The sequence below is a fragment of the Lycium barbarum genome, chromosome 6 (genome assembly GCF_019175385.1).
Source record: "Lycium barbarum isolate Lr01 chromosome 6, ASM1917538v2, whole genome shotgun sequence".
Classification (NCBI taxonomy): Eukaryota; Viridiplantae; Streptophyta; class Magnoliopsida; order Solanales; family Solanaceae; genus Lycium; species Lycium barbarum.
The window spans coordinates 125729734-125745577 of NC_083342.1; the positions used below are offsets into that span (position 1 = coordinate 125729734).

Here is a 15844-nt window from a genome sequence, read left to right on the forward strand (position 1 = left end):
AATAATTTCACATCCCTAATTCAAATTAAGGACCATTCTTTCTTTCTCTTCTTTTAATTTTTCAACTATATAAAGCTCTAAACATTTTTACTTACAATTTTGTTTTGTGTTTTTTCTTTTCTTTTTCTATTTTGATCACTTAACCAATCAGACAACTAGTTAGGAATGCATTTAAGCAGTTGTAAGATTAGAACTCTTATCGGATAATTTCAAATAATTTTGTTTTGTGTTTTTTCCCTTATCTATATGATCATTTGACTATCCAAAGTACTAGTTAGAAGGAATGTGTTTATGCAGTTTAATGATTAGAACTCTTATTAGATTTTCACCCATAGAAATATTTGCGTGATTATAAATTTCTTTTTAATTTGTTTAAAAAGAATGACACTTCTTATATTAATAACTCATTGATTCTAACAACTCACATGACATGTTTAAAATCACTAGACTAAAAGAATACTTTGATACATTGTGCATATATTTACTTTAAGATAATCGCATGACTCAAAAGTCTGCTAACTTTTTTAAAATTTGCGCTCAATCAAATTAAAAGCCTAAAGACACATAAAATGAAACTGAGTGTAAGTTCATATCTCGACAACATTATGTCACGACCCAACTCACGAGTCATGATGGCACCTATATTGTCCCCCCAATAGGCGAACCATCCCCAAGCTATTATTCGAGTATAAGAAAGGAAGATGCATAAATTGTTTACAACAACGTTATATAATAGTCTTGAGACAATAAATAAGTGCGGAAATGATACTCTAGTCTTTAAAACCCCAAAATCTGGTCTAATTCATACAGGTGCTTCTAAATAGTACAAGTCCGAAATACAAATTGAAACTGTCCGGAAATATAAATAGGCAAATCAAGATAGAAGGAGATCCAGGGCTGCAGCTGTCTGATGGCTCATCCTGTAATCTCGAAATAGACCGCCTCGAGATCAGTCACGAGGCTAAACGCCGGAGCAAGGATCAGAATCTGTACCCACAGAAAAGATGCATCAAGTGTAGTATTAGTACAACCACTAGTGCTCGTAGGTATCATAGCTCGACAACGAAAGGAAAATAAATACAGGTTATAAAGATTGAAGTCCATACTTAATACCTCAGTTCAACTTACCTTCGCCACTAAACCCAATCAAATAACAAATCACATTAAGGAGTCAATACATGAACATATAAGGAAAATAGGAGACAAACGGATATATGAGAACATGAATGCAATGCAATGGCCAATCTTAAACCTGGTACACATACGCTACGGGCTATGCCTCGTAGTCATGACCCATAGGGGACTTGCGAGGTCAATATACATGTTACTATACCGCCCGAGGTCCTTTCCAATCGGACTGTGACCACTCATTGTACCGCCCGATTATACTGCTGAACTGTGAGATACTCACTGTACTACCGAATTTACCGCCGGTTGTGAGAACAACCTTACCTCAATTTGACTTTCATATCATCTCGTATCTTTCCTTCGTCATGCATATATAAATGGAGAGTGAATGCAACAGTGTAACATATCATGCCAACAACATTTTAGACTTGACGTATGAATATGAGTAATCAATGAGATTCATGTACCAACTCATAATCCTAAAGCAATGTCTTTCCACAATTGTATGGACATGAAATGATGAGGTAAACAATCCAATCACAAGTATGAGTCAATCACGGCTATCATAGCCCATATAAACAAAAATCATACCAAACCAGTAGATTTGTCACCACAATCACGCCCGAAGGCCTAACATGCTTTCCCCGTCCTAACTACCCAACAATATACACTGGTACCCACCGAAGTGCTCATCGTAATCACTAAGGTGGGACCCCCATCACGCCCAGTACCTCTTTAACATTTATAAACTATATAAGCCCTCCAATCGGAGTCTAAGAATAAATGTAACCTACCTCAAAGCCGAGCGGGCACCACAATCCCTCACGCCATTGCTTCACCCTTCCGAAGTGCTTCCGAATGGTCGAAGTCTAACAAGAATAAATTCCATGTCAAAATACAAACCTAAGGATACTCAAATAATCATAAAAGGATTTAGGTCCAAAAGTCAACCTCTTGATTATTTTATCTAACTGGCAGAGCTTAGAGAAATTCTCAAGGTAGTTAGTAACCATGTCTCTGGTGAGAGCTTTGAGGGACATATAAATGGGGTCGACTATAGGTTACAGCAGAGTTACTTAATCAACATACACAAATCGTACAATCAATATTTTAGACTTCAACTTAGCTCGATGACCTTGAAGTGGAGTTTCCCTAGATCTACTTTCTTGGCTGTGTAGAAGTTTCCATTTCTGTATTTTGTGGTATGATGTAAAGGATAATCTTTATTTAGATATTAATAAAATAAAAGCCACTAAGCGGATGCTTAAAAAAAAAAAAAAAGAGTGGGTGGTGTAAAGAAAGCAAAACTTGATTTTGTTGCTACTTGCTTCTTTATTTATTGCTTTAGAGTAGTATATGTCTTTATTTTTAATTTTTTGTTTTATCATATGATAATTACTTACTTTGGGTACTTGATGACTGAATTTTATTTTCACATATGTGTTATCACCATGTGTGGGGTCCAGTCCCCTATCCCATATTTTAAGAAAGGAAGATTTTTCTTCCTTTGACAAATTATACATTGGCAACAATTGTGGACTTGGCTAGCAAGCCAATTTCTTTGTTCACATTTTCATGATGTAAGCGCTTACCTCATCATAATCGTGATGTAAGCGCTTACCTCACCATAGGAAATTCATTCCTATAAATAGGCAGCTTATGGTTCATTTGTAACACACCAAAAATCTCAGACAATACATCTGAGTGAGAGCAAAAGTGAGGTATTCCATAGACTGTAAGAAAATAGTCTGTGAAGAAAAATAGAGTGTGAGTGATATTGTAGTGAGGTGGGAAAATCAAAAGAGTGTTATTTCTTTTGAGGGTGTAGTGGTCTTAGGAGTATTTGTACTCGTTACTACACAGTGTAAAATTCCTCTATAGTGATATCAGCTGCTCCTCTTGGCCGTGGTTTTTCCCTTATTCAGAAGGGTTTCCACGTAAAATCTTGGTGTCATTATTGCTGCATTTTATTCTTGCTGATTTAACCATAAGTTAGTGTTCCGCGTTTATCACTAATATCGTGAATATTATTTTTGCGGGTTTATTTTATTCCCAACAAGTGGTATCAGAGCCAAGGTTTTGTCTGAGTATGCTCTGTGGTTGCAGCACAGTCTGAACTTCCACATCAGAAAAGAATTACTTTGGTCTTCGAATAAAATAATATTTGTATTTGTGATAAACGATGGAAGCCAACACTAGTAGAATGGTTACTTTGAGTGGCGTAAATTATGCCATTTGGAAGGGCAAAATGGAAGATTTGCTCTATGTCAAGAATTTTCATCAACCTGTCTTTGGAAATAAAAAGCCTGATAATAAATCAGATGAAGAGTGGAATTTGTTGCATCGGCAGGTTTGCGGCTTTATTAGACAGTGGGTTGATGATAATGTGTTGAACCATATTTCTGGAGAGACACATGCTCGGACCCTATGGGAGCATCTTGAAAGTTTGTATGCTCGAAAAACTGGTAATAACAAGATGTTTCTGATAAAGCAAATGTTGGGTTTAAAATACCACGATGGTTCCGCAATGACAGATCATCTGAATATTTTTCAGGGGATCATGAACCAGTTATCTGATATGAGTATTAATTTTGATGAAGAAATTCAAGGCTTATTTCTACTTGGTTCCCTACCAGATTCTTGGGAAATTATTAGAACTTCATTATCAAATTCTGCTCCGGATGGTGTGATCTCTATGGATCTTGCCAAGAACAGTCTTTTAAATGAAGAGATGAGAAGAAAATCTCAAGGTTCCTCCTCATCAGATGTCTTGGTGACTGACACTAGGGGGAGAGGCAAGAATCGTGGTTCTCAAAATAGAGAACATCATAGAAGCAAATCCAGAAGCAGACTTAAAGATATTGACTGCTATCATTGCGGGAAAAAAGGGCACACAAAGAAGTTCTGCCGGATTTTGAAAAAAGAGAATAGAGAAAAGGAGGAAAAGAAAGAAGATGGCAATCGTGTTGCCGCTGTCACTACAGAAGATCTTGTTACTGTCCTTGATGCGGATCTGATAAATATTGCTTGTGATGAGTCAAGCTGGGTTGTGGACAGTGGTGTCGCATCTCATGTGACATCAAGGAAGGAATTTTTCTCATCCTATACTCCGGGTGACTTTGGAACTTTGAGTATGGGTAATGAGACTATATCCAGGGTGGCTGGTGTTGGAACGATTTGTTTGAAAACTAGTATTGGAACTAAACTAGTTTTAAACAATGTAAAGCATGCACCTGATGTTCGTTTGCACTTGATCTCTGTTGGTGTTTTGGATGATGAGGGATATGTCAGTACCAATGGTGCTGGAAAGTGGAAGCTTACTAAAGGTTCCATGATTGTGGCTCGTGGCGAAAAGCGTCGTGGTCTATACTGGACTACGGCCTCTACCTGTGTTGATATGGTGAATGCAGTTGAGAGCAATAGCTCTTCAACGTTATGGCATAAGAGGCTTAGCCACATTAGTGAGAAATGACTAAATGTTCTGGCCAAAAAGAAATTATTGTCAAATTTTGAAAGTGCTAAATTAGAAAAGTGTGAGCACTGCTTGGCTGGAAAACAAAATAGAGTTTCTTTCAAGTCTCATTCTCCTTCAAGAAAGACAGAGTTGCTTGAGTTGGTGCATTCAGATTTATGTGGTCCAATGAAGACAAGGACTTTGGGTGGTGCACTTTATTTTGCTACCTTTATTGATGATTGCTCAAGGAAACTTTGGGTCTACGTCTTAAAGACTAAAGACCAAGTGTTGGGTGTCTTTAAGCAGTTTCAGGCCTCAGTTGAAAGAGAAACTGGAAAGAAGCTGAAGTGTATTCGTACTGATAACGGTGGTGAATATTGTGGACCGTTTGACGAATACTGCAAGCAACAGGGTATCAGACACCAGAAGACTCCTCCTAAGACTCCTCAGCTTAATGGTTTAGCAGAGAAGATGAACAGGACCTTGATGGAAAGAGTCAGATGTTTGCTTTCTGAAGCAAAGCTGCCGAATTCCTTTTGGGGTGAGGCTTTATTGACCGCTGCACATGTTATTAATCTATCCCCTGCGGTTGCTTTGCAAAGTGATGTTCCAAACAGAGTTTGGTATGGAAAGGATGTTTCCTATGACCACTTGAAAGTGTTTGGTTGTAAAGCTTTTGTACATGTGCCTAAAGATGAAAGGTCGAAATTAACTGCCAAGACAAGGCAGTGCATCTTCATTGGTTATGACCTTGATGAGTTTGGTTACAGGCTATATGATCCAATTGAGAAGAAGGTTGTGAGAAGCCGTGATGTTATCTTCATGGAGGATCAAACCATTGAAGATATTAACAAAGCGGAGAAGATAAAATCTTCAAGTTCTGAAGGTTTAGTTAATCTTGATCAAGTTCCTCATACAAATGCTGATGAAGTTGGTGGGCTCGATGACGATGGTGATGCCCAGAATCATGTTCCAGATCAGCATGTTGATGATGATAACGATGCTGCTATTGATGAAGTAGATGCTCCTACTCATGAAGTCGTGGATGAGTCAGATATTCTACTTAGAAGGTCTACTAGACAGCATGCTCCTTCTTCCCGTTATTCACCTAATGAGTATGTATTACTCACTGATGGGGGAGAACCTGAATGTTATGAGGAGGCCATGGAAGATGAGCACAAGGATCAATGGATTGAAGCCATGCAAGATGAGATGAAATCTCTGCGTGAGAACCATACTTATGAGTTGGTGAACTTGCCTAAGGGCATGAGAGCTTTGAAGAACAAGTGGGTGTTCAAAGTTAAAGCCGAAGAACACAGCTTGAAGCCCAAATACAAAGCTAGATTGGTTGTTAAGGGATTTGGTCAAAGGAAAGGTATTGACTTTGACGAAATATTTTCTCCTGTCGTGAAAATGTCCTCCATTCGGACAGTTCTTGGTTTGACTGCTAGAATTGATTTGGAGATTGAGCAGATGGATGTGAAGACTGCTTTTCTTCACGGTGACTTAGAAGAGGAGATTTATATGGAACAACCTGAAGGCTTCAAGGAAAAAGGTAAAGAAAATCTTGTATGCAAACTCAAGAAGAGTCTCTATGGATTGAAGCAAGCTCCCAGACAGTGGTACAAGAAGTTTGAGTCTGTTATGGGGGAGCAAGGCTACAAGAAGACTTCTTCAGATCACTGTGTGTTTGTACAAAGATTTTCTGATGGTGACTTTATCATCCTTCTGCTATATGTGGATGATATGTTGATTGTAGGCAAAAATGCTTCCAGGATTGACGAGTTGAAGAAACAGTTGAGTAAGTCTTTTGCAATGAAAGACTTGGGTCATGCTAAGCAGATTTTGGGCATGAGAATTACTCGTTCGAGAGATGAAAAGAAGCTTTATTTGTCGCAGAAAAAGTACATAGAACGTGTACTAGAGCGCTTCAATATGAAGAGTGCTAAGTGGGTTAGCACACCTCTTCCTGGTCATCTGAAATTGAGCAAAAAGATGTGTCCTACAACAACAGAGGAAAAACAGAGAATGGCCAAGATTCCTTATTCCTCTGCCGTCGGAAGTTTAATGTATGCAATGGTATGCACTCGACCAGATATTGCTCATGCAGTCGGTGTTGTTAGCAGATTTCTCGAAAATCCAGGGAAAGAGCATTGGGAAGCTGTGAAGTGGATACTCAGGTATCTAAGAGGAAGATCAGATGAATGCTTGTGTTTTGGAGGATCAAATCCAATTTTGAAGGGCTATACAGATTCTGATATGGCAGGTGACCTTGATAACAGAAAATCCACTACTGGATATTTGTTTACTTTTTCAGGGGGAGCTATATCATGGCAGTCAAAGTTGCAGAAGTGTGTTGCACTATCTACAACGGAAGCGGAGTATATTGCGGCTACTGAAGCTGGCAAAGAGATGATATGGCTCAAGAGATTCCTTCAAGAACTTGGATTACAGCAAATGGAGTATGTTGTCTATTGTGACAATCAGAGTGCAATAGACTTGAGCAAGAACTCCATGTACCATGCGAGAACAAAACACATCGATGTCAGATATATTGGATTCGTGAGCAATTGGAAAGCGAATTGTTCCAAGTCAAGAAGATTCACACGAGTGAAAATCCTGCAGATATGCTGACCAAGGTGGTACCGAGAGACAAGTTCGAATCGTGCAAAGAATTTGTCGGCATGCACTCAAATTAGAAGCCAGTGTACCCTCCTTCAGGTGAATGGGACTGGAGGGGGAGATTTGTGGGGTCCAGTCCCCTATCCCATATTTTAAGAAAGGAAGATTTTTCTTCCTTTGACAAATTATACATTGACAACAATTGTGGACTTGGCTAGCAAGCCAATTTCTTTGTTCACATTTTCATGATGTAAGCGCTTACCTCATCATAATCGTGATGTAAGCGCTTACCTCACCATAGGAAATTCATTCCTATAAATAGGCAGCTTATGGTTCATTTGTAACACACCAAAAATCTCAGACAATACATCTGAGTGAGAGCAAAAGTGAGGTATTCCATAGACTGTAAGAAAATAGTCTGTGAAGAAAAATAGAGTGTGAGTGATATTGTAGTGAGGTGGGAAAATCAAAAGAGTGTTATTTCTTTTGAGGGTGTAGTGGTCTTAGGAGTATTTGTACTCGTTACTACACAGTGTAAAATTCCTCTATAGTGATATCAGCTGCTCCTCTTGGCCGTGGTTTTTCCCTTATTCAGAAGGGTTTCCACGTAAAATCTTGGTGTCATTATTGCTGCATTTTATTCTTGCTGATTTAACCATAAGTTAGTGTTCCGCGTTTATCACTAATACCGTGAATATTATTTTTGCGGGTCTATTTTATTCCCAACACCATGAACTTATGCCAAGTAAGATTTCAGTCAATGAATGGTGTTTTTTTGATATCTATTAAACCATTTAAGAAGAATAGGAATAGGAAACTTTGATTTTCGCTTGACAATTTTCCCATGAACATTTGAGATAAAAAAAATTATGCTTCTGCAAAATTTTCAACTTTAAACAGGATACCACACATGTCAATTGGAACATGTTTGGAGAAGAGAAGCCCTAACTGAAAATTAATGAATTGATAAAGAATGAGTTGCATAATCCCTTTATTTCTATTTGCTTTTCTCTAAGCTGAGGGTCTATCGAAAACAACTTATCTACCTCCATGGTAGGAATAAGGAACTGCATACACAATCTCCTCAGACCCCACTTGTGGAAATACACTGAGTATGTTTTACTTTTAATATAAATATAAGAATACATAGCATCAGATTTTTTGAGTATGTAATTTTCCAATAAACCAAGGGGAACATCAAATAAAGATATGAAGTAGGTATTTTTCCTTTCCCTTTCACAGCTGCAATATCATTGTTTTTTTTTTGTCCAAGGCAATATCATTGTTCGTTATTACTAGGCAATTTACTGTTGTCAATTATGCGAACAAATAAAATTTCTAAAATTAAAGATTTGCTATGAAACAGTAAACGAAGATATCAATTAGAAAATAATAAATTTTGAAAAAAAATTCTGATTTTTAAAGGTTTCAAAATAAGCAATACACCCTATATCAGGAATATATGCCGAATAAACATGTAAAGTATATGATTTGGTGGAATTTGAGTGCATGTAAACAAAACTTATTAGAATATGAAACTACAAGTATTGTATAATTTTTTTTTCTTTTTTCTTTTTCCAAATACTTTGTATGTTTGAGGTTTGATATTTAAGTTTCTTTACAAAGAATTGGTTTACAACCAATCAACATTTGGTAAAAGGGTTAGCGTCAAACTAATAAATATCAAAGAAACACATCCCTTCGGTTTAGGGCGTTTATGCAAGACAAATTTCAGATAATAAATAGGGTAATAGATTTTTAAAAAGGGTGTTTAGGTAATTTAATGTTTAAATATATTTTGCCTATGGCTTGCAGCAAATTTGATAGCGCAGGTAGATAGAAATGGCTATCATGGAACGTTACATAGCCGAATGTTTAGTGTGCTAGCTGGTTAAGACAAATCAAATGCTCAATTCAACACTTAATCAGTCCTAATTTGTTTTATGCATTTCCCTAATGGAGAAGTCAATTTTAAAGCTAAACTCTCTCTCTGTGTTTATTCTTCCTCATTTCAATTTGATTATGTTTTGTGCATTCTTTGAATCAGAGCTTGTTTGGATGGACTTATAACTTATGGCTTATAAGTATAAGCCATATCATTTTGTTATTTTGGCTTAATAACAAGTGTTTAAAAGTACTTTTTTATTTTATTCAAACCCTACAAAAATACTTAAAAGCTATTTTGGCTTAGAAGCACATAAGATAAGCCAATCCAAACAGGCTTTTAGTATGCTATGTGTTCCATAGATGATATAGTGGTCCAAGTAAAAACTTCTTGCCGTATTAGGTAATTTTCTCAGGTAGTAAGTACCCTCCACTTCTAACGTTAAAGTTGTGAGTCCGAGTCACCAAGGGAGCAAAAAGGTGAGAGCTCCTAGGGAGGGGTAAAACCGCCCACACACAACACACACATTGAATTATAAGTTTTATGCGTTGATGGTATACATAGACCACACCTCATAATTAATTATAATTGGAAACAATTGGTTGCATTGCCGATGTTCTGAATAATAAATCTTCTCACATATACATATAACAAAAAATTGTATAATTTCTTGTTAAGTTTATCGCAGCTGAATAAGTGGATTGTAGTGAAACTTCAATTTGCTACACGAGACTTTGCTGTCTATTTAGTACTACATTTTTTGGAACTATATATCGTTGCTTATCATGTTAATTATTGCTTAATTACTAGTTATTTTGTTAACCTAATGAGGCTTTAAATGATGTTACCCATTCATTATATTTTTTCCAAAAATTGGTCAATCTGAAATTAAAAAAAAGTATAGTTCATTGGATTTACATCAAAAGAAATATTTAACTTGACCAGGTTTGACATGCGCTTGTAACACGTGTTTAAGATAAAAGTTCCTCATGCATTACATACACAAACATGCAACATAGTATGTCTGAAATAATAATGGAAAAGCTTTATGTATACATCGATTGATATTGGTACTAACAACAAAATATAATTTTTGTCAAGAGTTTATTTCTTATGCATTACAATAGTGCATAGTTTTTTGTTACTCCATCATATGATCTGCAATAAGGAGTACTTGTTTAAAGTAAGTTTAATTTGATCCCATAACTCTAAAAATAGATTTATATCCATAGCTTAATTTTTTTTAACGCTATCGGTCTATGTATATGTACACACACACCGATAGTGTGTGTATATATATATATATATCCTTTCGTGAAGATTTTTTTTTTTGGTCTAATCATCAAGTTTAGATACCAGTACCAACCCAATTGCCGTTGTACTTTCTCGATACCTTTGAAACCGCTTTGGCAATTTAAAATTATACTAATATTTGATAAATTTTCATTAAGATATATAGTACTAAATTTGGTAGTTTTGTTAGTTTTTTATTCTATAATTCTCCATGTCCAAAATAGTGGTAAACTGAAAGACCTTTTAGCATCGAGTAATCTATTTTAACATATATTTTTTAATCTGCAGATGTTCGGATTCTTTAACCTTTTATTATATGTTGCTAAAATCATAGGCGAATCAATGATTTTTACAATATGGGTTCACCACAAAAAAAAAAAAAAAAAAAAAGGAAAAAATGTATTAAGTGAGAATAATCCCTATCCTCTAAGTAAATAACTTAACCTTCAACCAAGTGCACCATTTAAACTTCTTGTAGAATGGATTCCATCAGTTAATATTATACCATTTTAGAAAAAATAAACATAAAATACCTAGTTTTACGGAGAGACCATGGATTCATGTGCCCCAAAATTTATACATAAATTTGCTCATGGCTAAAATGTAGCATGAGTGAGATAGAAGAGCCACTACTAAAAAAACAGGTTTTACCGACCTCATGAGGTCGGTAATATTGTACCAAAATTTAAAAAAAATAATGTACCGACCTCACTAGGTCGGAAATTTATTTGATGATAAATATTATAATTTTATTTTTAATTTAAAAGAATACCGACCTCACGAGGTCGGTATTATTTTAAATAAAAAATAAAACTATTAAATATACCGACCTCATGAGGTCGGTATATTTTATCAAAAAATAATTATTTAAGTTACCGACCTCGTGAGGTCGATAAATATAATTAAAAAAAAAATCTGATCATTTAATTTATTAATCCTTTTTTACTTTACCCCATTTTTACTTTCACTCAAAATTTAAAACCCCCACCCCCACCCCCACGCCCTCCCCCGCCCACTCCTCTCTCTCTCCTCCTTTCACCACCACCGTATCCTCACCCACATCGCCGTACCTTCACCGCCAGCCAGATCCGGCTTCGTCGCCGCCACCATCTATTCCAGGTATGTTTTTTAATTGCTTGGGTTCTAGTTTAGGGTTCTTCAAGACACATTTAGTTTTTTGCTTCTTTGGTAAGTTTCTCACTGATTTGATTTTATGGGTTAGTGTATTTGGTTGATTATAGCTGGAAACGTTAATGTGCTTTTGTTTTTGGATTGTTTTTATGAGATTTTGAGAAATGGTGGCTGATTCTTGAAAAATCTGCTTCTTTGGGTATGTTTTCTCTTTCGGTTTCAATTGCAAAAACATCATAAACAATAATTTAATGATAGATTCTTTGTGGGGTTAATCTAAAGATTGAATCTTTATGATTTGTTGTACTGAAAAGTTCCATTAAAAAATAAAATTCATCCTGTTTGAGTTTGAATGTAAAAGCTACTGTATGTTTCTCTCTTATGTTGTTGATGTTCTTGATATAGATTCTTTCTGGGGTTAGTCAAAAGATTCAGTCTTTATGATTTATTTTACTGAAAAGTTCCATTAGTTTTTTTTTTTCCATCCTATTTGAGTTTGAATGTAAAAGCTACTGTATGTTTCTCTTTTCTGTTGTTGATGTTCTTGATTTTTCTACTATATAGAAATGTGGGTTTTAAGGCAGTTCGTCGTCTGTCATGGGTTTCGTCGACATGCCAGCTTGGTCTTTCAGCTCAATTGGTATTACATCTCTGCAATTTACTTTTCCCTGTTCTTCGTTTCTATTGTTTATTAATAGGTTTTTTATTCTCTTTTATTTGTCTTTTGTTTTTTCCTCTATTACTGGCATTCAATATTTCTTTTGTGTTTGATATACTGAAGATGCCCAGTACGTCAGTACTATACCGTGAAGGGCTTGAATTGACGATGATAGCTAGGCATGCAATTCTAGCATTTTGATGCTCTGTGTGTAACTGTATTTGTGCAAAGTTAACACAGGACTTTAAGCTCTGCATTTTCGAGATCGTTTTTATTATTATCAGCCTAATTTTTCAGGTAGGTAGTCACTCTATTTACTGATACGCTATGATGATACTTTTGTTTACTGTAATATGTGATTAAATTATTATTTTTGTGGTTTACTCTTGGACTATATACCTTGAAGGTTCTTATATTAGAATTATTAGTTTAAAGGTGAGATACATAAAAGTGTGCATGTTTGTGCATGAACTTCAAATGATGCATGTGCTTATGTTCTATTAGATGGACGACAAATTATTTATATATTTTAATCTAGCTGCTAGGATATAATGAATAAGTTACTCTTTTGGTTTAAAGGGGAAACAAAAGGGATGTTTGGTAGGGGTAGCTTGGAACAGAGAGAATTGAGGGGTGTTTGGTAGGGGTGGCTTGCAACGAAGAGAATAATGCAATGACAATTTTCAGTTAAGAGGGGGTTCATTTCTGCGTTTTTATCTTAGAGAACTTCAAGATTATTGAGAAAAATCAGAAAATAGCTATATCTATACAGAAAAAATTGGAAATTTATTAATGGAATGAAAATGTCTTCTCAGTCTTTTGGTTCAATAGCTCTGTTATGCTACTTTGTTCGTAATGGAATGGTACAAATTTTAACCTCTTTTGGGTTCTTATGCACCTTCACATAGTAATATACTTTTGTCAAATATTTCAGCAATTAGAAAGCTATCTATTTTGAACTATGAGGAAAAGGAAAATGCCCACCAACCATCCCAACAACAACAATGATGGACATCACTGAAGAAGCAAGTCGTGGACGTCGACTTAGAAGGAAGAAATCAACAAAACTTACCCAGCAAAGACAGACCTTCCAGCAGTTAACAGAAAACTGAAATCAGGGCCCCCTACTGTGTCTCAAGTAAGTCTTTCATGCATTTTTATATATTGTTAATTTGGAATAAAGTCTACAATGATTTATTGAGTCGTCTTCCTCGGATTAGACCTGTGGTTTAAAGTTTATTTCTAAAGGCACCTGATGGCCTTTTAACTACTCAAAAAATTTAAAGTCTTTCTTGAGTAAGAAAGTCCAACGAGTAACTTCATATCAAATTTACTGCTACATTTGTTAATTAAAATCAAATGAAAATTGATATACGATCTTTGCTTGTGCTAAACCTTGTTGTGTAATACTATTTGAGCTTAAAGTTTGTTTTAATCTGTTGCATGTTGTGAAGTTGTTGGATGGAATGCTATGTGGGCTGTTATGGTAGTTGAAGTAGTATTTGAGTACCCTCTAGGTGAGTATTCATATGTCACACCTATGTTTCTTTCTTTTATTTAATTCATTGTGCATAAGACTTTTGAAAATGTTATTCACTTGGAGTCAAAATTCCATTACCATATGCAGGTTCTACACTTTATAAGTGTGTAAATACAGCTATGGTAGCATGTCTCACTGAATCTCTAGGAATTTTGTTTATTGCTCTTCTCTGTGCCTTTGATTTTCTCCAACAGCTAACAGTGTGATTAATGAAAGCTAGATGAGGGATTCTGTATGTAATACATCTTTCCTTTCTTGTGTCTGTTTGGGAATTACAATTGGTTTCCATCATGGAGATAGATTGAAAACTGTTTGGGAATTTTGCAGCTGAAAGACTAGATTTGGAGAATATTTATGTGGGGTGTTTGAAGGCATCAGATTTAGAATTCAATAAACAAGAGGAAGTAGCAAAATTATTATGAAAGAAATTTAGTTATGTACCAACTATCTTGTCATTGATAAACAAGTATTATCATCTCATGATTTTTGCCTACTATGTTGAGCAGAATACAATAGAATAAAAGTTGATTTTTTCCTTTATAGTCCTTTGTCATCATCTGAATATACTTGCAAAGCAAAATCTCACAAATGATGTGAAGTTGTTTTCTTACTTAGTTTTTTACTAAAGTGCTAGCTAGCCTTAGAAGGGCTTACAAGTAACAAATTGTCATCCCTCACTCAATATAGCTTGTTGTTTCATTGATTGCTGCTTGATGCATGGGTAACAGAGAAGACTCAAAGTTATGCCAACTTGCACTCATGGGTTCCTTCTACCAACTTATAGTTCCAAGAGCTATTTATTTTATAGTCGCATCGTACTATTTCTCTTTACCTTAACAGGACACAAACATTTTACTTGCATCCTGCTTCACATTGTATCCACCTCATTTCTTACGCTTACCAAATTCTTTCTTTTATTTTGGTAGACAAGTACTCATCCCTATGGTTTCTAATGGCAGGTTCTAATATCTTTGACAACTTGGGAAAAAAGCCTTGAGTTATGACAACAAAGCTTTATGGAGTGGTCAAATTTCAAAAGGCATGGTGCTTCTTTTTTCCATTATGTAAACAGATTTCCTCATTGAAAATGAAGAATGTACGATTTCACAATATTGTATACTTTTGTTGCTTAGTGCGCGTAAATATTATGAAGTGTTAAAACCTGAAACACGTAGAATTATTTTCTTGGTGTTATGATCCTTTTAGTATTCCTGTAATAATTGCACAAATAATACAAACAACACACGAGCCATCTAGTGTGTTGTAATAGTAGCTTATTGTTTTAGGTATTTATAGTAGTTTGGTGTATTGTTTGCAGCTATTTGGGCTCGTTTTAGTTGAAAGTAAAATTATTTTCATCTTGACAGGGAGGCAGCTGGAGTAACAGCTAGGTGCTACAATTTTTTTTTGCAGAATACCGACCTCATGAGGTCGGTTTTCTAGAAAATTTTCCCAGAAATTGCAAATTACCGACCTCATGAGGTCGGTTTTCTGCAAAATATTTCCAGAAATTGCAAATTACCGACCTCATGAGGTCGGTTTTCTGCAAAATATTTTCAGAAATTGCAAAATACCGACCTCATGAGGTTGGTTTTATGCAAAATATATCATATATTCATATAAATTACCGACCTCAGGAGGTCGGTAAACTCATATCATTATATTATTAATATAATTTACCGACCTAATGAGGTCGGTATTTTATTTAATTAATACCCGGCTAAAAAACTTTACCGACCTCATGAGGTCGGTTTTTTGCGACCTCATGAGGTCGGTAATAATTCCGACCCACTGTTTTCCGACCTGATTTTAAGGTCGGTTTTTGGCCAAAACCGACCTCATGAGGTCGGAAATAGCCATTTTTTTGAGGTCGGTAAAACCTGTTTTTTTAGTAGTGAGAATAGGGTAAAGACTTTAATTACAATCTAGCTAAGGCCCTCTCGGGTGTATCATATGAGATTTAAGTTCAGAAATATATATAATTTTTTTTTCCAGAATTCTTTAGATATATTGGTTTAAGCTAATGCAGAGAATTGAAATACAGAAGTAATCATTGTTTTATTATCCTATCAGCGTAACTATTGTGAAAATTAACCTCGGCGTTAAAACAAAAAACCTTTTACCTCCTATCAT

The 15844-nt window shown here is 35.4% G+C and overlaps 2 long non-coding RNA genes across 3 annotated transcripts; one reads left to right on the forward strand and one right to left on the reverse strand.

Moving 5' to 3' along the window:
• Positions 1–751: 751 nt before the first annotated feature.
• LOC132600138 (uncharacterized) lies at positions 752–2264 on the reverse strand. Its single transcript, XR_009567134.1, has 3 exons — positions 2080–2264; positions 1923–1997; positions 752–987 (listed from the first exon to the last, which is right to left on the reverse strand). It is a non-coding gene; the product is annotated as an uncharacterized LOC132600138 (long non-coding RNA).
• A 9121-nt stretch (positions 2265–11385) lies between these two features.
• On the forward strand, positions 11386–14080 carry LOC132600139 (uncharacterized). Of its 2 annotated transcripts, XR_009567137.1 has the most exons (4): positions 11386–11501; positions 12078–12211; positions 13106–13309; positions 13626–14080. It is a non-coding gene; the product is annotated as an uncharacterized LOC132600139 (long non-coding RNA). The 2 variants fall into 2 exon arrangements; XR_009567136.1 differs by lacking the exon at positions 13626–14080 and having other exon boundaries at positions 13106–13447.
• The last annotated feature ends 1764 nt before the right edge of the window (positions 14081–15844 follow it).